Source organism: Physella acuta, unplaced genomic scaffold, assembly GCF_028476545.2.
Source record: "Physella acuta isolate Inbredline_101_S28 unplaced genomic scaffold, ASM2847654v3 ptg002023l, whole genome shotgun sequence".
In the NCBI taxonomy this organism is placed as follows: Eukaryota; Metazoa; Mollusca; class Gastropoda; family Physidae; genus Physella; species Physella acuta.
This window is the reverse complement of record NW_026733527.1, coordinates 44938-61450: the sequence shown is the minus strand read 5'-3', so window position 1 is coordinate 61450 and position 16513 is coordinate 44938.

The following is a 16513-nucleotide window of genomic DNA, read 5'->3' as shown; positions in this document are numbered from 1 at the left end:
AAAATACGTTTAATACATTAATTTTCGGTGTTAAAAATACGTTTAATACATTTATTTTCGTTTTTAAAAATACGTTTAATACATTTATTTTCGTTTTTAAAAATACGTTTAATACATTAATTTTCGGTGTTAAAAATACGTTTAATACATTTATTTTCGTTTTTAAAAATACGTTTAATACATTTATTTTCGTTTTTAAAAATACGTTTAATACATTAATTTTCGGTGTTAAAAATACGTTTAATACATTTATTTTCGTTTTTAAAAATACGTTTAATACATTTATTTTCGTTTTTAAAAATACGTTTAATACATTTATTTTCGTTTTTAAAAATACGTTTAATACATTTATTTTCTGTATTAAAAATAGGTTTAATACTTTTATTTTGGTTTTAAAATACGTTTAATACGTTAATTTTCGGTTTTAAAATACGTTTAATGCATTTATTTTGGATGTATTGAAATTGAGAAACTGGATGGTTATACTTCATTGACAGATGCTGAGCAAACATTGGTTTTAAACAGTGTTTTACATATCCTTTGATGATTATTTTTAGATTAGTCGTGAGCATCACTATTAAACTAGTCACATCGAAGTATACCGTCGTTTTGAACTTACTTCGCACATTAACTATCAGTGTACCTGACTAACAATAACTCTTTGATTTAAATACTCAGTCTGCGTGGCTTCTAAAAATAACTCTTCCCTTGTAATCACCGATCACGTCAAACCAAAAATTTAAAATAAGACTGACCTACTGACCTACAAGTATTCTCTCTCACCTGACCAACTTTATCACGTACTTGGGAGTTTTTCACCTGCACGAATCAAACGATCAATTAACTAACACGCTTGCCTATTTGACATCCCCTCTACTTGGTAATCACTCATTAACTACATGGTTACATATTACATCACCCTCCCCGTTACAGTTGATTTACTTGATTACATTGGCGAACTTTACCTTCTGCTTCATTAACTACCCTGAAGGGGAAGCCGATAGTTTAGTTATAAAAAAAATCTTTTTTTTTACTCAATTTTAAAGATAAGGTAGGTCGAAAAAGGCGCCAGTTCTATTTTCATGGGGTCAAGTTTAAGCTTTCAAATCTCAGGTAGGCCTATAGTTGAGGATTCAATTACTTGCTTTGATGGGTTGCTAAAGCATATCACACCTACAAATAATGTAGGTGTGATATCGAGTCGTGGCGTGGTCGAGTCGGTAAAGCTCATGGTTGCTGAACCGAAAAGTCTCGAGTTCGAACCCTCGGGCAGATGAGGCTCGTTAGCTGGGGACAGCCACTCTTCTAGGAGAGACAACTCCAAAATTAAACAACTGCTGCCTTGTAGTTTGTTCTTGGTTGGACAAAGGCTATGGAAGCAAATCCAAAAAGAAAAGCAGGCTGAAATCGGAGTCAATGGCCTCAATGGCGCATAACCAGTTGACACGTAACGCTTAATTGTGTTGGAGGTGTGGTCGAGTCGGCAAAAAGCTCATGGTTGATAAATTCGAACAAAGTCTCGAGTTCAAACCCACTGGCAGATAAATCTCGATCCCCTTCAACACTAATAATTAAGAACGAAGAAGAAGAAGAAGAAAGACACCTACAAAGCCACCAGAAAATTAAATGACCTTGAACATGAACATGTAAAAAAACCTAAACTGAGCCTAACCCTAACACATTAGCCCGAAACCTAACACTTTCGCTGACCCTAATGTTACCTTAAGGTTAGGGCAGTGGTTTTTAACCTGGGTTCGATCGGATGAGCTCCAGAGGCGTATCGACCCTTCCCGGCGCCCGGGGACAAGCATTCGATTTGCACCCCCCTACCCTCAAGATTTCGATTTGCACACCCCTCCCCTCAACATTTCAATTTATTTTTCCAACCCATTTTGGCGCCCCCTACGGTCGGCGCCCTCGGACACATGTCCCCCCCCGCCCCCCCCCCCCTCGCTACGCCTCTGATGTGCTCATTACACACACGCGACTTATAGGGGATTTTGTCAGTGCGAGAGATAGAAGGGTTCGATGAAAGCACATTTGAAACTGGAGGGGTAAGGTCCCTTCAAAATGGCTAAGAACCAATGCGTTAAGTTCACTTTCTAACATCACGGTTCATGGGGCAAGTGAATTAGAGTTCATCCGTTTCTGTGTCCACAGCATATAAAGGGATGGTGTGGTCATCACTAAGCCCAGCCGCCTTTACTTTCCCTAACGTCAGCTGGGTGGACTCAGGGACGTTAGACGCACTTGAACCCGTATTCAAACTCGAGACTTCCGGGTTAGCAGTCTTGTGCTCTATCGTTCGACCACCTCCAAAAAGTTTAAGATTAACTGGGTTCTAGTTGTGTTTAATATTAAAAGGAGGTTTAGGTTCGATTTCTAATCGATATGAGGAAATGTCCTACCCTTACTTTTGAGCTGAAATAATTTACCCGGGGGCGTAACGTCGGAGGTTTCTGCGATTAGAAACATTATTTGTATTCGTTTTCAATAATAGATGTATTACGATGGTGAAGCAGTTAAAATACAATTTTTACCTAATAAATATAAACGTTAGTTAAATCCCATTTATGATTAAATGTTTATGCAAAGGGAAACAACCTATAAAATAAGTTTTAAAAAAGGTGTTTAAAATAATAGCGAATTAGATTTGTAAAAACGTAAATTCAAAATCTACTGTATTATGTTTAATAAAAACACTAAAGTAAAAGGTTAAGCAATGACCGTCTATGCTTTGGTTTTTGAATTATTATAATATTATAATGTAAAATTCAGCGCATTACTCGAATCAACTAACACATTTTATAACATAAAGGTTTCACATGTAATCATCAATCAGCTAAACATGGTAATGGTCTCAGTAATGTTATTTCAATCTAATGTCTCTGTTCTTCACACATTTTCTCAGATTTTACTTTACAAAATAAACTGACGTCTAAGAAATATTTCAAGCAAAGCTAAGATAAAAAAATCTAATGTCTCTGTTGTTAAAACACATTGTTACTTTCTCGTATGTACGACGAATAGCGAACGTCTAGTAATCGTGTAAATTTTTTTAGATTTTATGAAATACATAGTTTTGCAATCTTGTCCGTATGTCTGTGTGTCTGTCTGTGTGTGTTTGTGTGTCTGTAAACACGATAACTTGAGAACCGTTACAGCTAGGTTGATGAAATTTCATATATACATATATCAAATTTGTAGATCGGTATCAACTTTTGAGCGATTTCCGATAACCGGATGTGGAACCTTTTCTACCTTCAGTATTTTTCAAAAGCCTATAACTTGAGTACTATTTCAGATAGATAAATGAAATTTTACATGTAAGCAAAAGAGCTAATTTTCTGCCTTCTGTTAAATTTTGAGTTATTTCTGTTGACTGGAAGAAGTATTTTTTGCTATTTCCGATTTCTCAAAAAACGCATGTGAATTTATAAAGTACTAATGATATAGAGCACTATTATGCACATTTTATTTGGCGTTCACTTGGTGTGCAATTCTTTTTTCTGCGTGATTTGATTCTATTCTAAAAAGTTTAAGTATTTAAAATGGATTATAAATCACATCTATATCCTGAGTTGCCATCCCCTGTTGTTTCATATAAGAATATTTGAGAAAGTTTAGGGGAGATAACTCCCGGTTTATTTTTCTCAAAATATGGATCTTAATGACAGTGAGTGAAGAGATAGGGTCTACTCTTGTTATCTTGATTTAATCTGCGTGTTTTTATTTCGGCCTGTTGGCTTCATTTGTAAGTAAATTTTCATACTATACAAAAACATAGGCCTGGTGGGCCAAAACACAAAAACAAAGAATGGATGAAGATAATTTGTTCTTTGACGTCTGCATTCCAGGATTCAAAGCCTTCTACCACGAACAACATACGGTAGAAATTAAAATCCTTCAAGGTCGTTGGCTGACCACGATTACAAATGCCGAGTTTCTAACTCAATTTACCAAAATAATAGGCTGCCAGGATCAGTGGCGGAACTAGAAAAAAAGGGCCACCCCGCAAAATATTTTTTGAGGCCCCCTATATATATATATATATATATATATATATATATATATATATATATATATATATATATATATATATATATATATATATATATATATATATATATATATACACACACACACACACAAAATACGAACGGAGGATACTCATTTCGGGCCTAATCTAGTTTTTAAAAACACATTATTTTAAAAAATACATAATACTTTTAATTTTCATTTCTAACAAATTACAACAATCTGTCACGTGTTTAAGTGCATTAGTCTGTTTTGCAAATCTGTGTGTCACTTTTGATGTCGGCCGTATATAGATTTATGCAAGCCGGTCAAAAGTATATGAAACATAAAAGCTTTGTATGAGTAATGGTTTCTCGTGTTATGTTTATTTTTATGTTTTTTTTTAAATTTATATTAATTTTTAAAATTCCTTTTTATACTATGGCATTCTTTAGTATGTATTTTATAACATTATAATTAAGAGAAGTAATTGCTTTTCAATTTGCGTAGTACAAAACTATTTAAAAAAAGTTTGTGGGCACTTCTATTTAAAAAAGGGAAATAAGGCATGGAAGTGGTTTGAATGTTTGTTTATATTGCACACTAAAGCTTGTGTAGATTTTTTTTTCTTTTACGCAACAGCGTGTGTTAGCTACTGTAGAACATTACTACAGTAGTAGTTTTTTTTTTTACAAAACCATAATTAAGGTGTACGAAAACGTAATTTTGGAATACAAAGTCATTGCTTTTTGGTCAGATTTTGGGCCCCTAAACGGCCTGGCCCCCCCCCCCCCCCCCGCATTGCGGGGTCTGGCAGTATGGTAGTTCCGCCCCTGGCCAGGATACTGAGTTCAAAAGGGTCTACAACTATGGAGAAGTGAATGTTTGGTATGCCTTACAGAGTTCAAGGAAAATTTACGAGAGTCTCATGCTCACCGAATTCTACGAGCCAAGACACTAGCAAAAAAAATTAACGGTTAACCAATAAACATTTATTTAAATACTTTATCTTTCTCTCTCTCTCTTTCTATGAATCTATAAAATAAATTATTATTGTATCTTTTTAAAATAAATTTATTAAAAAGGAAAACAAACTGTGAGAGGACTGCTATAATTACAATTTTCTGTTTTTATTATAAGTTTAAAAAATGAAATCTATCCGTCTCGGTTTTGCTGAAATATTTCAATACCGTATCCTAAATTAACTTATTTAGCATTCCTTTTTTCAAACTGAGTAATTTGAACGAATTATTCATGATCGTAATTATTTTTTTGAAAACATTTTTACCTTGGTAAAAATGATGGATGTATTTTTAATTGATATGCATGCAGTATCGTAGAAAATTGTATACTTGTGGTCCCGAGTGTGTAAAATATGGGCTGTTCAAGAGCTTATGTAATTACACATAATATCTAATAGCTGACACCAGCCCAATGATATTTTGCGCTGTATTCAACGCTCTACCACTAGACCATGTAATCCCACACACTTAAAGTTCGTCTCTACAAAATCTCTCAACCGTCATCATCACAAAACTTTTGGCCTGACGCACCATTTAAACGATAACAGCTAATTATCTGTGCGATCGTTGAACTAATTATCGTAACATAACGATACACCATATTACAAAAGTGTGAGCTAGAAAAGGCGGAGTAGTTAGATAGTTATACTCAATAACGGCTTTGAAGCAGAACGATTTCGAAACGGGTTCGCAATCCTCCACCTCGTTGCAGTTGTGTGTGTTTTTTTATTTACTTTTTTTTGGAAAGGGGAGGAGGTAGATGTACTTGATAGCAGGACATTAGCTCACCCCCCCCCCCCCTCCCGACATTGAACCCGGAGCAACTACCCCCAGAGTTTCTTCCAGACAACACTGCACTAAGGCTCTGCCCCCCCCCCCCCCCGAAGAAGGCGACCGCGCCCCCCCCCCCCCCGAATGAAATGGAATTTATAAAGAAAATATATACTCTTAACAGTGTCAGCCCCTCCCGGAAATTTTTGTCCGCCCCCCCCCCTCTCCGGAAACAAAAGTCTGAAAGAAACACTGACTACCCCTGTCCCGTCAATTATCCCCCCCCCCCCCCTCACTCCTGTAAAGTTAGGTTTAAGGTGAAGGTTAGGTTAGATTAGGGTAATGGTTTGGGGTTAAGGTTCTACAGGACGGGGGGGTTTATAAATCACGGGGGTTATTGACAGGGGGTAATGACTCCGTTATGAGGTAATTTCGGGGGGGGGGGGGTAATATCCGGTGATAATTGATTGGGGGGGGGGGGTAATGTCCTCGACCCGCTGTACATATAGAATGTTTTAAAAAAATATATATTGCATTTGACAACTGATTTATTTAATTCAGAAATTGTTCTGTCTCTCTGTTGCAGAAATGAATTAGGATTTCAAAATTCTTTTTAATGAAATCAATTCGCCTCTGATTTACTTTTTCGTTTATCGAATATCGTGGATTTGTAATTGTGCGTCAATGAATCGATCGTGAGTTTATCTATAAAATAGCGTGTTGTCCATATGAAAGTGACGTGACACTAGTGTGACTGACAAGTCCACATAAACTGGTTTATTCAACACTTCATCATGACAACACAAGACAGAGGGATTTTTTAATGTCATAGATTACAAGTCAACAACAATCGAGGATTAAAACAGATAGGATTGAGATTGAGAACGAGGATTAAAGCAGATAGGATTGAGATTTAGAAGAAGGATTAAAGCAGATAGGATTGAGATTTAGAAGAAGGATTAAAGCAGATAGGATTGAGATTTAGAACAAGGCTTATAACAGATTGCCGTCAGATTTAGAACAAGGCTTGTAGCATATATATGCAGTAGATGTGTTTAGAACGGAATCCCCTGTGAGATTGTGAAACAAATCACGTTGTACCCATAAAATTACGTAACGATTTTTATATAAACTAATTGCGAGACATCAATGTAGACGAAAGTGATAACTCTTGCGTAATACATGATGGAAGTTACATCGATAGTGTTCAGTTATTTTGTTATACTTTAAACCCCTTTCTGTTTACCCGTGCACCGTCTGCCTACATCTTTTTATATGTTTCTAATATGCGTCGTTAATCATTAAAGTATTGGTTGTGTGCGTAAGGGTAAGGACGTGGGGGGGGGGGGGGGGGCTATTCGCTTTTGCTAGTTGCTTCCAGATAATAATTTTCGCCTGCTAATACAAACATCGTGATACGAGGACCTCTGTTATCTGAGCCAGCAGAACTACCCCCCCCCCAACCCAAGTACCAGCAGAGCTCTACCCCCAACCCAAGTACCAGCAGAACTCTACCCGCAACCCAAGTATCAGCAGAACTCTACCCCCCAACCCAAGTACCAGCAGAACTCTACCCGCAACCCAAGTATCAGCAGAACTCTACCCCCAACCCAAGTACCAGCAGAGCTCTACCCCCAACCCAAGTACCAGCAGAACTCTACCCCCAACCCAAGTACCAGCAGAACTCTACCCCCAACCCAAGTACCAGCGGAACTCTACCCCCAACCCAAGTACCAGCGGAACTCTACCCCAAACCCAAATACAGGCAGAACTCTACCCCCAACCCAAGTACCAGCGGAACTCTACCCCCAACCTAAGTACCAACAGAACTCTACCCCCAACCCAAGTACCAGCAGAACTCTACCCCCAACCCAAGTACCAGCAGAACTCTACCTCCAACCCAAGTACCAGCAGAACTCTACCAACCCAAGTACCAGCAGAACTCTAGCCCCAACCCAAGTACCAGCGGAACTCTACCCCCAACCCAAGTACCAGCGGAACTCTACCCCAAAGCCAAATACAGGCAGAACTCTACCCCCAACCCAAGTACCAGCGGAACTCTACCCCCAACCTATGTACCAACAGAACTCTACCCCCAACCCAAGTATCAGCAGAACTCTACCCCCAACCCAAGTACCAGCAGAACTCTACCCCCAACCCAAATACCAGCGGAACTCTACCCCAAACCCAAGTACCAACAGAACTCTACCCCCAACCCAAGTACCAACAGAACTCTACCCCCAACCCAAATACCAGCAGAACTCTACCCCCAACCTATGTACCAACAGAACTCTACCCCCAACACCACTATGCGCTAACCCAATACCACTCTACACCAACCCAACACCACTCTACTCCACTTTATGCCAACCCAACACCCCTCTGTCCCTCAACCTAACAATGCTTCAAACCTCTTAACACAACGGGACACCACGCCAAACCAACACCATTCCACTCCAACCCAACCCATCCCCACACCACTCTATCCATCAATCCAACGCCACTCCACCCCAACCCAACACAACGTTACCCCCCCCCCCCCCCCACACACACACACACTAGTATCACCCACCCTTCATATAGAATCATACTGTAAACAAAAATCAGCCTGTCCTATTTGTAATGTCACCGTAAACTCGGTTTACCTAAGTCATGGAATACAAGGATAATGCTAACTACTCATACAGAAAGAATTACTCAAATGTGTAAATAACTACTCGTACATAGTTTAACTGCCCTCAGCTGTTGCAGAAAAAAGATAATTTTATTTGCCACGAAATGTATCACGACAGCTATATAAAATGTTTGGCCTCGGATGATTAACAATTCACCCCTTCCCAACGGCAAGCTTAATCCAAAACTGTTTGTATTTAGTTATTAATAATTCTGATATATCTCCATACTTAGTAATCCATAATTCTGATATATCTCTATACTTAGTAATGCATAATTCTGATACATCTCCATACTCTTCTTAAACTTTTGTAAACATCTCGATATAACCTTGTCCTCTGCCCTGTCATAAAACTAGGCCACATGACGTCATAAAACTAGACCACTTGACGTCATAGACAGCTCTCATCTCATCTAAGCCATTCTTGTATACGTCACTCAACTCTTATCGATGCCAGAACTATTTACAACTCCCTCTACTTATTTCTCAAGCCTCTAATTGGCCAATTAATTAGACCAATCAATGCAAATAAGTCACCCTGAGTAGCATGTTTTTCTATCATACATCACGAAGTTTAGTTTTTTCTTGTTTTTAATCGATACGAACTTTTTTTTTTTAACTTTTATCATCGTGGACAGATTTTAGCTTAAAGTCTAATAATAACCTCAAAGGATTTAAAGAGTAAAATATTGCTTATATAATAGAAAATGAAAATTTGCACTACAAGCTAGGGGCTTGCTGTAAAGCTTTACAATCAAAGGATTAAGGACAAACAGTATATTGCAGTGGTTCTTAAACTTGTTGAAAGTACCGAACCCCACCAGTTTCATATTCGCATTTACAGAATCTTTTTTAATTGTTCTTTTGTCTGCACTGACACAATCCGAATTATATGAATCGGGTGAATGCCGAACCCCCGAGCCTTATCCACTGAACCCCTGGGGTTCGATCGAACCCAGTTTAAGAACCACTTGTGTAATGGAACACCATCGTAAAAATATTGATTCAATCATCCTATGAAGGCAATTTAAAAATGGGATTAAAATGTGAATATAGTTTAACAGGTACATCTTACCAATGGACAAAAAATGTCATACAATTTAAATAAAAATACATTCCCCCATCTCTTCCACATGCTGGTTTTACATATCGACACAAACACTCAGGCTCCAACTAAATAAATCCAACATCGTCCCATACAATTTTATCCGTTATCGTCAACATAACCTAATGTTTCAGTTTTGTTATCTCTTTTTTAAGTATTTATTAATTACACAGATGGAAGTTAGGGATTGATGTTGCTAGCCTTCTGATATAACTAAGGGGGAAAATTCAGTAATTAATTTGAAAAAGAAAAAGATTTTAAAATTAATTCTTGAATGAGACCAACACATAAAGAATAAAAAATAAACATAATATTAACGGAAAAAAAATATGATCATGTTTGCATATCTTTGAACAGAGCGTGTTTACAACTATAAAAAATTTCCTTGACGCTGAGATTGAGTTCAATCACAAAAATACACGATTCGCATTTTACCCAAGCTCAAGAAAGCTCCATTTGCCGTCACTAGCAGTAAAACGTCGTTAACCTTGGTCTTCTTGATCAATTCATTGACTGCTCATACTTAAAACATAATATAATCAACGGGCATTGATTAAACAAATAAATGCTGGTACTAAAGGTACATTTATAATGGCGGCACTTAATTGTGTAATGACATAGTTAATGAACTGGTCAATCAGTACGGTAAAACAATAGCCCTTAAAGAAATACATTTTCCGCTGAGTTGCTTGAATTATTGAACTGGTTTTACTACATCGGTGATACAATAGCAATGTTTGTTATATACTTTGGTCGATTTGCACCCACACGCATACACATACACACGCACACACACCGATACACATAAACTACAATTTAGTTTATTTGCATTGACGAAATGGACCAAATCAATTTGCAATTCTTTCACGAACCTCTTCGTTTGTTATATAATATGTGCACACACACACGCACATACACGCACACATACATACGCGCGCGCACGCATACACACACACGCATGCACGCAAATACAAATACACACACATAAACAACTGAGTTTATTTATTTGGTTAAACGATACTTAGCAAGTTCTCAAAAGTATCAAAATAAATTGGCAATTATTTCACGAACCTTTTCGTTTGTTATATAATAAGTGCACACACACACACACATACACACACACATACATACACACACGCACATGCATACACACACGCACGCACGCAAAGACAAACATACAAACAGCCAGAGTTTTTCCAGGCAAACCCCCCCCCCCCCGAACGAAATGAAATTTATATAAGTTATATAGAAAATATATACTTTTAACAGTGTCCGCCCCCCCCCCCCCCCCGAAGAAAGTCTACCGCCCCCCGAAAATTTCAAGTGCTCCCCCGGAGAAACAAGTCTGGAAGAAACACTGCAAACAGCCACACAAACATCTCAATTTATTTGGTTTGACGTGACTTAGTAATTCCTCAAAAGGATCAAAATAAATTGGCAAATATTTCACGAACCTCTTCCTTTGTTATATAATCTGTTTATGATATCCCATGTAGTCAATATTTTGGTAAACATCCCATATCTAGAAAAAAAGAAGGCTATTTATTTTCCGTCTAAAATAGTACTTTAATACGGATTGTGTTAATGTTTATAATGAGTAGGCTTACACGACATTCGCTTTATACATTTGTCAAGTGTAAAGAAATTTTTTATATGTGTAGCCTATGGCCTACGTCATCTTGTTGATGTCAACCAAAACAGTATTTCCATTTGATTGTATTGTTGATTGAACCAATTGGATGATTGAAAATAAAGATGTCCGATAATAGACTCTTCCAAAAAAAGGGTGTGTTATGTTGTTAAAAGTATTATAATCTCTACTAGTTTTATAGCTAGAAATCATGGTTAAGCGTATGGTAGGATTAGGTTTGGGGTTAGGGTTAGGGATAGGGTTAGCATCGATATTAGTTAGACATGTGTGTAGTTTAGTTAACTACAAGTAACCTATCACCCCTTTTTTAAGAAGATTCCATTATCGGACACTGGAATACTAATTCCCCGAAAGGAAAATATTTAAATTAACTTTTTTCCATGCTGTTTGATCTTCACTTCAATTATATATTTTTTTATTGAAGACAGCTCAACACATTTTGTTTTCAATCTGTGTACCGAAGAAAAAAAATGAAAACAACAAAAGAACCTTACGCCGTCATCTCCGTGGTAACCTTGTACTTTTCAGACCACTGACATTGAGATTGGAAATAAAATCAGTATTAGAAGTAGCAATCAATGTACCGTACACACTTGTATGAAAAAGAGAATTCAGGGAATGTATTGCTAAAATAAAGTCTAATTTTTAGACGTTTAGAATCATGGCACACTGACTTTGAATGGAACGCAAGTTTAGAAAGTACAGATTCAACGCGCAAATTTCTAGAATAAATTTAAGAAGAATATTTAATTAATTTTTGTTTTTTTAAGTTACATTTATATTTTTGACCCTTGAATAGAAAATAAGATAGTTTTTATGTAAGTATAAAGCTGTTAGCATTATGCGCCCCGGAACGGTGATTTGATACACTTTCATACCAAACTATAAAAGCATACTACTATACTAGCGATTTCTGAGCAAGTAGAAAGAGAATTACGTACAAACCAAAAAGAATTAAGTGAGAAACATTACACCTAGTACATATAAACAGCCATTTCATTTAATCCGATTTTTAAAGTTATGTAGGTAGGAATATATATATATATATATATATATATATATATATATATATATATATATATATATATATATATATATATATATATATATATATATGTGTGTGTGTTTTCATGACAAATCATCTCAGGACAAATCATCTCAGACAAAATATCTCAGACAAAATATCTCAGACAAAATATCTCAGACAAAATATCTCAGACAAAATATCTCAGACAAAATATCTCAGACAAAATATCTCATGGACAAATGACATCAAGACCAATGATCTCAGGACAAATGATATTAAGGACAAAAGATACAAGGACAAAATATATCTTATTTCAGGCCATTTATCCTGGAATCATTTGTCACTATATATATATATATATATATATATATATATATATATATATATATATATATATATATATATATATATATATATATATATATATATATATATATATATATATATATATGTGTGTGTGTGTGTATGTGTGTGTGTGTGTTTATTTATTAATGTAATGACATATTACAATATTAGTCAGTTAAAATTCACTTGTTGACATAATGTTATATGAAATATAAAACCGCACCAGTAATTTCCCATTCATTCATTCCAAATTATAAGGGAAACAATTATTAAGTATGATAAATTGTAGTTAATTAAACTAAAAACTAATTCACTATTAAATAAATGCAAAATCTAGAATGTTTTTTTTAAATAATTAAACATTGTTATTGTAATGTTTTATTTATTGATTTATATTTATATAGATTGTATAATTACTATTAGATTTTAATATAAATATAAAACCACAATTTTTTGACTAACGTAATTTATAGTGATTTGGATGTTCAACTTGTCTTGTTTTATGACACTGTGTCCAAATAGAACGAACCTATTTTCATGTATTTGTTTACCATTGTAATCAACGTCAATTTTCCGGTTGCTAAAGATTTGTAAAATTTTAATTTTCTGTAATCCCAAATTGATATTAGCTCTTCTTAAAAGCCCAACCCGATCATTTACTTGCACATTTGCTTTTTCAGTTTGTATTAGATCTATGAATAAGTAAACTACTTAAATGAACGAAAGTAGGCTACAAGCAAGTAAGAAATAAGTATTACTATTGTAAATCTGTATCAGTCCTCACAAGCCGATGATGAAAATTGTAAAACTAAAGCGAACATGCAAGGCAAACTGACGCTGTAAATTACATGTATGAGGCCGATAAGAGAAACAAAAAACAACCAACAAGTCAAATACACAATCATCAAGACACGCATCACTGCCCAGACCGATCCACAGTGACCTTCCCTCCCCCTCCCCCAGTCTAAAAAAAAAAAAAAAACCACACACCTTACCTCGCTCCAATTAATTCATAATTTATTTAAAATGTTTTTTTTTTCATTTGTTTATTCGCCAACTGCCTGCTTGTCCCATTACCAAATTGTTCAAAAATAAAAAATAAAAATAAAAAATAACACTCAACCTATCCACACAGCAAGCTCCTGGCTGGAATGGAGTGCGAAAGGAAATCTATTAATATTTTTTTTAAAATTTACAGACCCTGTACTGGCATTTGAGATAAAAGTTATTTGTAAAAGGCCATGAAATATGTGTTCAAAAAGCATCAATATACAATGCGCTGCCTTATGTTTGGGAATTTAAATAATTTTCAATTAAAGGCATGCGTAATGTACAGAAAAATGTTCGTTTGATCATAATGGTGGGTATACAATATTACCTGATGTCGGAACATGTCATGACTTGAAGGTTGACTGCTTTAATGTATACATTTCATAACAAAGATCATTATACTGCTTAATGTGCCACGTAATAAAGAAGGCAACTTATTTTTTTTTTAAGTGGACAGCAGATTTGCAAGTAGCATCCTCAAATACCAGTGATTAGACATGGTTTAATGTGTATCCCTTCTTTTCTTCTTTTTCTTCGTTCTTAAGGTTAGTGTTGGAAAAGTGGCTGTCCCCAGCTAACGAGCCTCATCTACCTGAGGGTTCGAAACTGTTCCGTTTAGTAACCATGAACTTCCGAAGAGCCTGGTGCGTCGGACTCCCAAGTCCCCTACATAATAGCGTGGGGGAGGAGAGGTGCAAGACTGCCGGGAACCAAGAAGGGTTTGCTCTCGACCCTAACCAGATATTTTGACTTTAAGCTGCGGCCTTCACGTGGCTTCGGAAGAGTGCCACTAGTCGGACCAAGCCCATGACCCCCCTAATGGGTGCGGAATGGCTAGTGGTAGCCAACCGCAGCTAGAGGTTTTTGATCTGGCCGAGTAGAACTGCTGTATGCGCTAGGTTCAAAGAATGGCCGAACGCCCCCCACGATCAAGCTGGGTACCAGGCGGTAGGACGACGTCCCGCGTCTGGTGGGTGGGGAAGGAAAGCCCGGTGAGAGCCGACGGAAGTAGCGACCGATGTGTGGGAAACTCTTTTGGTCAGAGTTTGTTACACTGAGGCCTGCCTGGCTAATGGAAGTCAACCTTCTGAGCCGGTTTCCGTATATGGAAAGAAGTAACCATGAACTTTACCGACTCGACCACGCCCATCCCGATTTTCATACCTATTTGAACATTGTGTAGAATATTTTTTTCTATGATTTTTTTCTTTAATCAACATGATATTATCGTTTATTTTTGTGAGTAATCAAAGAACAGGGGAAATTAAAAGTTTAAATTCCTGATTCAGTTATATCCCTTTATGTAGGAATAATTGAGCGGGAAAACTATTTAATTTTTATTTATGTTCACACCTATTTGAAAACCGTTTAGTATAAATTTTAAAAGGCTTTTCTTTTATCCAAATTGTTTCTTCGTTTATTTTTGCGTGTAGTTAAAGAACGGCGGAAATTAAAGTTTGAATTCCTGACCGGGTTACGTCCCTGTAATAATTAAAATTGAGGAGTAAAAGCGTTCAATTATTAACCCCTTAATATAACATTTCTTAGAATATGGTATTTTTCCATGTGCTTACAGCACCATAGCTATCTCCTTACCAAATATCAACTTTGTGTGACATGTCTAAGTGGTAAATCTAATTTAAGCACTTTAAAAAATGTATAGTTTATATAAGACCGTGGTCACTCTAGGTCAGTTTTGGGCCACTTTAAACTCGATTATTGAGATGAGTCTAATTTTCCCGTTAAAAAGAGAGTGAACAGCAAACGTTGTCAAGAATAATTTCCATGCAACTTACCTGCATATACCCGATCTAATAGTTGTGAGTAGCAAACAGACAAACCAAACAAACATCACCCACTTTGCTTTTACAGATACAGATTTCTGTAGTATTATATTTCCTAGGTACACATGGACGATACTTGAACAGAAAAATTCACTCGAGATTGTGTTAGTAGTAGACACCGATTAGCAAACAATACTCACACTTAGATATGTACAGCGTATTAATTAGTGATCTCACGATGTTAATTAAAATTTCACACAATTTTTTGGTTTATTAGCTCATTATAACTATGCTTTTTGTTTTAACCCTATATATTAAATTTGTTTTACTATTATAAAAAATAGTAATTAACATTCCGTTTTTGTTTTTTCTTCGAAGATCTTTGTTTATAATAAAGGAGACGATATATTAGCGTGTGTGGTGGGATGGGGGGGGGGGGGGGGGGGGAAGGGGGGGGGGGTTCAGCCCTGTCACTCTGTCACTGGGAATACACTTGTTGACGTAGAATCTCCCCAGTGACGTAAGCAGCTGGTTCCAGCGTGGGACATGTCTGTAATTGGAAATGCCAAAAACAGCCAGTCGTAAATTCTGTTTACTGTCAATTTTTTTTTTATATTTTTGTTATATATTTTTGTTAGCCGAATTAGTCCATTGTGTTAGGCCCACAGCTCAATGTTTATAATCGAGATGCGCATGTACATATTAAAACTAGACCAAGAGTTATGGTTCCTGACTTACTAAGTTTAGGTTTTTTAGTACATTTTACGGAGTTGTTGGCCTCTGTTTAGTTCAAGACTAAGGTTTAGCAAGAAAGTAAACAAATTATATGTGAAAATTTTCTGTTTAGTTCACGTTCAGCAAGAAAATAAACAAATTGGATGAGAAAATTTTCTGTTTAGTTCAAGAAAATAAACAAATGAGATGAGAGAATTTTCTGTTTAGTTCAAGTTCAGCAAGAAAATAAACAAATTGGATGAGAAAATTTTCTGTTTAGTTCAAGAAAAAAAACAAATTAGATGAGAAAATTTTCTGTTTAGTTCAAGTTCAGCAAAAAAAAAAAAAATTAG